The sequence below is a fragment of the Benincasa hispida genome, chromosome 1 (genome assembly GCF_009727055.1).
Source record: "Benincasa hispida cultivar B227 chromosome 1, ASM972705v1, whole genome shotgun sequence".
In the NCBI taxonomy this organism is placed as follows: domain Eukaryota; kingdom Viridiplantae; phylum Streptophyta; class Magnoliopsida; order Cucurbitales; family Cucurbitaceae; genus Benincasa; species Benincasa hispida.
In genome coordinates, this window is record NC_052349.1 from 52,676,672 (window position 1) to 52,687,246 (window position 10,575).

General features: G+C 40.4%; 1 non-coding gene across 1 annotated transcript; it reads right to left on the bottom strand.

Moving 5' to 3' along the window:
- Window positions 1–9,290: 9,290 nt before the first annotated feature.
- On the bottom strand, window positions 9,291–9,397 carry LOC120070465. Its single transcript, XR_005479960.1, has one exon. It is a non-coding gene; the product is annotated as a small nucleolar RNA R71 (small nucleolar RNA).
- Between the last annotated feature and the right edge of the window lie 1,178 nt (window positions 9,398–10,575).

Sequence of the window (10,575 nt, forward strand, 5' to 3'; positions counted from 1 at the left end):
TTATCCTCCATTTGTTGCCGGATAGCTTCCTTCACATTGTCAGCAATGCGATTCTAAACAAAGTGGACTATACCCTTACAACTCTCCTTAACGAGTTGCAGACATTCCAATCCTTACTAAAAAGTAAGGAGAAGAGGGGAGGTGAGGCAAATGTTGCTTCATCTTCAAAGACGTTCCATCGAGGTTCGACCTTGGAACGAAGTCTGCATCTTCTACTTCTAACACTACCAAGTGGAAGAAGAAAAAGGGTGGTAAGGGGAAGGGGAAGGCACCTGCTAACCACAGCCTGTTGCCAGCGATGTAGGCGTCCAGCATTGTGTTACAAGGCAAAGTGTTTCCAATGCAATCAGGACGAGCATTGGAAGAGGAATTATCCTCGCTAGTTGAAGGAGAAGAAGGCGGCCAAGGCTAAAGAAAAACAAGGTAAATATGATTTACTAGTTTTGGAAACTTGTTTAGTGGAGAATGATGGTTTTTCCTGGATTATTGACTTTGGTGCCACTAATCATGTTTGTTCTTCTTTTCAAGGGATTAGATCCTGGCGGCAGCTAGGGGCTGGTGAGATGACGATGCGAGTAGGCACCGAGCACATCGTCTCAGCTATGGCAGTGGGAGGAGTCCAGTTGACTTTACAGAAGAAATTTCTTATTTTACATGATGTTTATGTAGTTCCTAAGTTGAAAAGGTTGATTTCTATAAAGTGCCTGTTATAGTGTAAATATACTCTTGAATTTCAATTGAATAAAGTGTTTATTCATAAAGAAGGAATTGAAATTTATAAAACATATAAAATAAAATATCTTGTATGTGCTAAGGTCGTTAGCAACAAGTTCCCTCCATAATATAGAGATGTTTAAAATTGTCGTAACTCAAAATAAATGACAAAAGGTTTCTCCGAAAGAAAATACCCAACTTAAGCACCTTCGATTAGGGCACATCAATCTCAATAGGATTGAAAGGTTGGTGAAGAATGGACTTCTAAGCGAGTTAGAGGAAAATTATTTTTACCGGTGTGCGAATCTTGCCTTGAGGGTAAGATGACTAAAAGACCTTTTCCTAGAAAGGGTTATCGAGCCAAAGAACCTCTAGAGTTAGTACATTCTGACCTCTGTGGTTTGATGAATGTGCAGCCAAGGGAGGCTACGAATATTTCATCACTTTTACTGATTATTACTCTAGGTATTGGTATATTTCTTTGATGCAATGAACGTCTGAATCCTTTGAAAAGTTCAGAGAGTTCAAGGTGTTGGGGTTGATGCCTTAAAGTTTCGTGTCCGATAGTTTGTAAATAGTTTGTACGAACGCTTGTGATATATAATAAATGATATTTTACTTCACTTCTTGATTTTGCTCAGTTGATTGTTTTATTTGCTTTACCACAAACCAATAAACCCAAAATCCTTGGTTATCTGGATGTAACTTAAGCATGTATGTGGTGACATAAAAGTAGATCATGTCTTAAGTGATAACAAAAATGCTCTGTAGTATATGAATATAGGAGGGAAACCTTATCTTGGTAATGCTACGGATGTGGCCCGCTTTGTGGAATGGTCACAAGTGTTGTAACTTGTCATAGATGACTTGATCCTGATCATTTGTGTAGGGGACATGCGAGTGGGGGCGTCCTATACAAAGAGTTTGTATAAGACTTTACCACGAAGTGTTAACATCTCGTTATATAACACCGTTCATGACAGAGACTTCACTTCACTAAGATGACCATAGGTAACATGACTCAATCCTGAGTGAGTTGGGAACTCCTGCTATTGAGGGATCGATTTCTAGTCGCATAGCTTCATAATAATTCTGGTAGAGAAGATAGCTGTAAACGCCTCTGCTCTTTCAGTTTCTTAGTAACAATGGGTGGTGGTTCTTTGATTTGCATGGGTGTGAGTGGCCAGGTCGCAGACTCAAACCTACCACTTTCGGGATTCATGTTATTTGGGAGCTGGGAACTTAGCTACACAAGATGGAATTCACTCCTTCTCCAAAGCAAGGGTAAGTAAATAGATACCTCCCTTAAGGGCTGATTCGAGGGCTTGAACGATGTGGCGCCACACATCTTTTCTTGGCCTGAGAGGTATTCACACATAGTTAGACTATGTTGTATTTTTCATTAGAAGAATCAGTGGTATTTAAGGAGTGAGATGTAACTATAGGGGCAAAATGATAAATTGGCCCAGCTGTACTTACGAGCATCTGTGAAGGGTCATAGTACTCATGATTGGTTATATCCGATGGACACATAAATATATCTGTGGTAAGAATTGTTCAGTTTTTGGTCTTTAGTGGTATGTTTGGCAGTTAACTAATGGTGGATCTTGTGCCTAAAGAGTTTAGTCAGCTATTCACGTACTGTTGATGCTTCGAGCTACAAGTCCATAAGGTCCCCTTGGTAGCTTGGATAATGTTGAGAATCATTTTTTGGGTCAGTTTGAAATGTTCAAATTGACAAGAGGGGATTCAATTATATATGATACAATTGAACTGGTTAATTATATATGATATAATTGACTAAATGTATGAGATACATTATTTTGGAGAAAATTGGATATAAATATTTGTATCAAGTAGAGGAGAAATTACTATAATAGATATATGATATCAAACTATAGGTTAAGAATATAATATGATTATATTCATTATTTAATTAATTAGGCGATTATGAGATAATTGGCTGAGAATTTCTCCGGAATCGTGCGAAAGTGGGAAGATCGAATTCGGTTCTTGTAACTTAAGAATAAAAATGAAAATTGTTTTCATTTTGAAATATTTTTCAAAAATTCGCTCACTGTGTGAAAAATTTACAATCGCTAAGTGTTGAGAGCCTATGCGATAGCGCCCATCGTCCTAAACAATACACACCTGCATATTAAACGATCGCACACAATTTCTAAACGATTGCTTACCTTTTCTAAATGTTCGCATAGCGCGCCAAGCAAACCTAAACGATTGCTTACTATTAGCTAGATGATCGCTTAGTAAAACCTATATGATCATGTACCTTTCTCTAACCGACAAGCACCCAACTATACGATAGTCATCTACTATCTCTCACTTGCTTGTTCGTACTACACAATCATTTTTTCCTTTTCCCTCTATTAATTCTATCAAAGTTCACCATTTAGATTCTCACTTCAAGAATACCGAGGGCTTCGAGTGGTAAGTGCGCTGCCGTTTGTATAGACGATCGTGGTGTTGTTAGGCGACGGTTTGCTGGGCGATAAGGAGCGTAGAGGTGTTAGCTTCCGCTGAATTGAGTTTGAGTGAAGATTGTCTTTAACTGGTATGTATACTCAGTCTTTTGTATTTTAATTGTTAAAGCATGCCTATAATTAGTGTTATAATGCATATCTATTTATTAGAATGTATGTGTGGTAAATATGTCACAATGAAATCAGAAAGATCTGCATCCGCTCATGGATACTCTTGTTTAAGAGTTCCTTTAATTGGTATCAGAGCCAGGTTAGGGTCACTGGACCACATTGAAAAACATCCCCAAGTATCTTCGGAGAACGAGGGACTACATGCTCGGGTATAGATCTAGAGATTTGATCCTTACTGGATACACGGATTCTGACTTTCAGACTAATAGGGACTCTCGTAAGTCCACATTAGGGTTAATCTTTACTCTTAATGGAGGAGCTGTAGTGTGGCGAAGCACTAAGCAGGGGTGCATCGCTGACTCCACCATGGAGGCGGAGTACGTAGCGGCTTGTGAGCTGCTAAGGAGGTCGTCTGGCTCAGGAAGTTCTTGAAAGAATTGGAAGTTGTTCAAGATATGTTTAGGCCCATTACCCTCTATTGTGATAATAGTGGGACTGTGGCGAACTCCAAGGAGCCTAGAAGTCACAGGCGCGGCAAACACATAGAGCGAACGTATCATCTGATCGACGAGATAGTGCATTGAGAAGACGTAATTGTCACGAAGATTGTTTTGGAGCAGAATGTTGCTGACCCGTTTACGAAGGCTCTCACGGCTACAGTGTTTAAGAGTCACCTTCAGAGCTAGGTCTTCAGAATCACCCGCGGCTAGACTAGGGCAAGTGGGAGATTTTCTTGTACTGGGCTTTTATGTCCTAGTTTATTGTTTTGTACTAGGGCATACATGCTTAATCCTGTGGATGGTCCACTTCAATGTGGCGAAGTTGAATGGGTCTACTATTGATGAGGGAAAAAAGGTTAGCATAATCCTACATTCTTTGCCGGAGAGCCTCCCGTATTTTTTTAGTAATATGATACTTAACAAAGTGAAATAGACCCTTACAACTCTCCTCAACGAGTTACAGACCTACCAATCTTTACTGAAAAATAAAGAGAGGAAGAAGGCTGAGGCAAATGTTGCTTCATCTTTCAGGATGTTCCATAGAGGTTCGACCACAGGAACGAAGTCTACACCTTCTACTTCTAACTATGGATAGGGGAAGAAAAAAAAGGTGGTAAGGAGAAAGGGAAGGCGCCTACTAACCCACCACCTGTCGCCCCAAGAAGGCATCCGCTGCTGGTTGAAAAGGGAAAATGTTTCCACTGCAATCAGGACAGACACTGGAAGATGAACTATCCTCGTTGGCTGAAGGAAAGGAAGGCCGCCAAGGCTAAGGCCAAGGTAGATAAATGTAAATATGATTTACTTGTACTTGAAACTTGTTTAGTGGAGAATGATGATTCTGTCTGGATAATTTATTCAGGCGCCATTAATCACGTTTGTTTTTCTTTTTAGTGGATTAGATTCTGGCGACAACTGGAGGCTGGTGAGATGACGATGCGAGTAGGCACCGGGCATGTCGTCTTAGCTGTGGCAGTGGGAGGGATCCAGTTATCTTTACAGAATAGGTTTCTTGTTTAAATGAAGTATATATTGTTCCTGAACTTAAGAGGAACCTTATTTCTGTAAAGTGCTTGCTGCAATGTAAATACATTATTTCGTCTAATGTAGATAAAGCATTTATTCATAAAGATGGTGTTAATATTTGTACAGTGTATCTGGAAAGTAACTTGTATGTGCTAAGACCGTTAGCCATAAGTTCCTTCCATAACACAGAGTTATTTAAAACTGTCGTAACTCAATCTAAACATCGACGAATTTCTCCAAAATAAAATGCCTAACTTTGGCACCTTCGATTAGAACACGTCAATCTCAATAGGATTGAGAGATTGGTGAAGAATGGACTTCTAAGTAAGTTAGAAGAAACTTCTTTACCGGTGTGTGAATCTTGCCTTGAGGGTAAGATGACTAAAAGATCTTTTACTGAAAAAGGTTATCGAGCCAAAGAGCCTCTTGAGTTAGTACATTCTGACCTTCATGGTCCTATGAATGTGTGAGCCTCAGGTGGCTATGAGTATTTTACTGATAATTACTCTAGGTATTGGTATGTTTATCTTATGCAACGAAAGTCTGAATCCTTTGAAAAGTTCAAAGAGTTCAAGGCTGAAGTTGAAAACACATTCGATAGATAGATTAAAACACTTTGATCAAATCGAGGTGGAGAGTTTTTGGACTCGGCATTCCAGAACTATTTGATAGAACATGGAATCGCTTCCCAACTCTTAGCACTAGGTACACCTCAGCAAAATGGTGTAGCGGAGAGGAGAAATAGAACATTGTTGGACATGGTTCGTCGATGATGAGTTATTTTTCCTTACCTGACTCGTTTTGGGGTTTCGCAATGGAGACTGCGGTATACATACTCAATTATGTTCCCTCCAAGAGTGTTGCGAGAACACCTCTGGAGTTGTGGAACAGGCGTAAAGCTAGTTTATGTCACTTCCGCAGTTGGGCTCCCCTACACATGTTCTTAAGGTAAATCCCAAGAAGTTGGAATCACGGTCGAGGTTATGGCTCTTTGTAGACTACCACAAAGGTACACGAGGGTGTTATTTTTACGATCCCTCAGAAAATAGGGTGTTTATTTCCACGAACGCTACTTTCGTGAAGGAGGATCATATTAGGGAGCACAGTCCACGAAGTAAAGTCGTGTTGCATGAGATTTCCAATGAAACTATTGAAACTTCAACAAGAGTTTTTGAAGAGCTTGCTTCATCAGCAAGAGTTGTTGATGGTAGTTCATCTAGTAGGTTGCGTTCCACCTCAAGAGTTGAGGGAACTTTGATTGCAATGGGAGGTTACGAACCTACCCGTTTGCTATCTGGGTTTCACAGAAATCCTCGCTATGGTAAAGATGGCGATGTTTAGGATCCGTTGTCTTATCAGAAGGCAATAGAGCATGTCGACTGGGATGAATGGGTCAAGGCCTTGGATCTCGAGATGGAATCGATGTACTTCAACTCAGTATGGGATCTTGTAGATCAGCCTGATGGGGTAAGACCTATAGGTTGTAAATGGATCTACAAGCGCAAAGGGTGCTAATGGGAAAGGTGCAAACCTTCAAGGCTCGACTTGTGGCAAAGGGTCATACCAGTTAGCAGGGAGTCGACTATGAGGAGACTTTCTCACCTGTTACCATGTTAAAGTCGATCTGCATCCTCCTGTCCATTACAGTTTGTTATAATTATGAGATTTGGCAAATAGACGTGAGACGGCCTTTCTGAATTGCAATCTTGAGGAGACCATTTACATAGTGCAACCCGAGGGATTCATAGCCCAAGATCAAGAGCAAAAGGTTTGCATGCTAAATCGATCCATTTATGGGCTGAAATAGACGTCTAGATCATGGAACATACGGTTTGATACTGTGATCAAGTCGTATGCCTTTGATCAGGACATTGATGAACCTTGTGTCTACAAGAAGATTGTCAACGCTTCAGTAGTTTTCTTAGTGTTGTATGTAGACGATTTACTACTCATTGGGAATGATGTAGGTCTACTGACTGCAGTTAAGAACTGGCTAGTGACCCAATTCCAAACGAAAGATTTGGAAGAGGCTCGGTTTGTTCTGGGTATACAAATCTTTCAGGATTGTAAGAACAAAGTCCTAGCATTATCTCAGGCATTGTACATTGATAATTGGTAGAAATACAAGTTATTACAGCTTAAATAAGTAAAACAATGAGAGAATGTGATGGTAAAATAAGCAATATCATGTCCGAAAATGCTAAATTGTAAGGAATTGCGATCGCAAGCATTCATCGCATATTAGTAGTTAATTTACCTATTTTGTGTAGGTACAATGCGATGGCGCATATGAAATTGCGATCCAAAGGAATAATGCGTCAGCACACATGAAGATTGCGATCGCAAGTCATGCAATCATGAGAAGTTTCTTAAAAAGGTGGCTGCATAGAGACCTCGCATCAAGGCGACAGCATAATAAATCATGATGGGACGGAAAGGTGATAACGGTCGATTCCAAATGTAGTTGACATGCCATTAAAAGTCACACTATAGCAAGTACACTCAACTTTCGGTGACCATTAAATGACGCAACAGAATAGAGGAATTAATGCCGCCAATCATTGCAATCATTAGGAAGAAAGGCTGCTTCACCTTGAAATCAATAAAAACCGAAGGCCACCAGTGTAAAAGGGAGTTAGAAAGTTGTCAGATAGTCCATTCCCGCGTACACTTATACATAGAGGACGGAGAGAGAGCAAGGAGACGAGGAAGCCAAGAGATCAATCCCGGACAGATCGAGAGACTGTCGAAAAGCAATACAAAGAGAGAGGGCCAACACTTGCGAGAGCAAGAATCCACATTAAGAACAGAGTTGAAGTGATAAAAGAGCAGTGTAAAAGGCCACAGGAAGCAAGAGATTGCTTACCGAGCTTGTTATATCTCACTTCCATTTGTTATTTTGTATTTAGTACTTTGTTTACAAAAAATGGAAATCTAATTTCAATCTATGTTCAATGTCTTCATACCTCACATGAGTAGCTAAATTTCTGAATGGGTTGAGAAGTACTTAGCTAGTATGACTTAAGATTTACATTTTATGTGTTCATCTTGTCTTATGTATGCATCATACATCATTTGGACATATTAGAGAGAGTAATCTAAAGATAGAATCTAGGCTTGAAAGAGTCAGATTAGAATCTAGGCTTGAGAAAGTCGGATTAGAATCGTATAAGCAAGAAATAGAAACATAGACATAAGTTCTATTGCTATTTACACATCGCATGCGCCCTAAAAGTAGGAGTGATTGTATGTGGTCACCTTGTTTTATGTGTGCATCATTCATCATCGCATAGGCAATAGTAGAGGCTTAGAAATAAGTCCTATCGACTGTTTCGCATACACATCGCATGTGTCCTAGAAATAGGAATTATGGCATTCTGCATTGAGAAATGGAGTGTTGTTATTTATGTGTAGCACGATCGCATAACTTGTGCACAATCTTAGGAATGTTTGCTAAACCCCTTCTCAACCCTTTCATCGCATGCTTATCGTAACTCTACGCTTTCATCAACTATGTGTTTAACTCCATTGCATAGGAAAAATCTAGATCAAAACACTACCCACTTCATTATTTTTACCACCGCAATAGAATCAAAGAGTGTCGCATATCTACTTAGTAGTCCCTGTGTTCGACCCTGGACTTACCAGGAAACCTAAGAAGGCTTATACTTGGGTCTTGTTAGGGAAACTTTCATGATCACCGCATAACACACATCACCGCAAACTCACACCACATCGCATCACAATTTCACGCATCAAGTTTTTGGCGCGATTGCCGGGGACTATGGTATATATTGCGCTAACAACAAACCTTTTTTTATTTTCTTTGCAGCTTTTGACCTATGTTCATTGCCATTCCTTTGATAAAGGAAGAAGCCAGCGTTGCATGATCAAAGGACATGCTCCTGAGCCCAATTACGACCTAGAGATCGAAAGAACATTTCGCAGAAGACAGAGAAACAGACGCCGACAACAAGGAAGAACTCACAAAATGACTAAACAACTGGAAGAACGAGTCGCGAATGCAAATAACATAATGGCAAATTCTATCCTCCTAGCGAATGATCCCAATAGACCCATCCGGGACTATGCATCACCAAACTTGTATGATTTCTCCCCAGGAATCATGAGGCCAGCATTGGATGGATCAAGGTTTGAGATGAAGCCGGTCATGTTGCAAATGATTCAGACAACAGGATAGTTTGGTGGACAACATGGCAAAGATCCACACGCCCACCTCCGAAGCTTCATTGAAATTTGTAACATTTTTGTGTTCCCTAATATCTCCGCTGAAGAAGTTCGACTCACGCTATTCCTATTCTCACTATACGATAAAGCAAGAAAATGGGCATATTCCCTCGAACCAGGAGAGATAACTTCATGGGAACAGGTTGTGGAGAAGTTCATGAAGAAGTATTTCCCTCCTACAGAGAATGCTAGAAAGAGGAAGTTAATCACAAATTTTGAACAAGAAGAAGACGAATCGCTCAGTGACGCATGGGTGAGGTTCAAGAGATTAGTGCGCGACTGCCCGCACAATGGATTGCCAAACTGCCTCCAAATGGAGATTTTCTACCATGGATTAAATCTTGCATCGCAAACAACTGCCAATGCGGCAGCAGCAGGCAGTCTGCTGGACAAGAATTATGATGAGGCAAAGAACTTTCTTGATCGCATATTGAAAAACCATGAGGATTGGCAAGAAAGCGATCAACGAGTAAAACCCAGAGAAGGTAACGCAAATAATGGTGCCATCGCATCTTTGCAAAATCAAGTGAATGTGATGATAAATTTGTTACAGGGCATCACAATCAACAATCCTGGAACGCAAAGAGGGCAAGTCAATGGAATAGAACAGATAAGCACCAGTTGTGCTACATGTGGAAAATCGCATTTTGTTGAAGAGTGTCCATGGAACCTGCAGTCAATATACTATGTCAAGAATAACCCTTTTTCAAATACATACAACCCCGGATGGAGAAACCACCCTAATTTTACCAACCTATGCTGCAAAAAGGAGGACCATCAGGATTTTTCCAACGAACTAACGGTTAATAGCAACAACAAGCCACCAGCTTTCAAGCACCGCATCATCCTCTCTGGAGAACCTGTTAAAAAATTACATCGAAAAAAATTAGATGGTCCTCCAAAACTAGACGACTTCCATCCACAATCTAGAAATCCAAATAGGACAGATTGCGGAGAGCTGAAAAATCGACCGCAGGGGACCCTACCGAGCTCAACTGAGCTCTCACGCAACCTGGGGAACACAGGGAAAGAACACTGCCAAGCAGTTACCCTGTGAAGTGAAAAGACGTCAGCGAAAGTTAGGAAAGAGCCTTGCAGGACCGATTCAAATGCGATGGAATCAAAGAAACCGTTGACACAAAATGAGTCAGAAGAGCCCATAGTTATGGAACATGAAGTTGCGACCACCTCTAAGCCTGAAGACCATGAAACAGTTAAAGTGCAGCTACCGGCATTCCCATGAAGACTGAAAAAGAAGCAAAACGACGAAGGTCAGTATCATCGATTCCTCAAAATATTAAAACAATTACACATCAATATTCCATTTATAGAAGCGATAGAGCAGATACCGAAATATTCAGATTTTGAAGGATATGATGTCGAAGAAAAGAAGCACAGGAAAATTTGCTACGGTAGCATTAACACAAAAATCAAACACTATAATCCCACTGAAGATGCACGACCCAGGCAGCTTT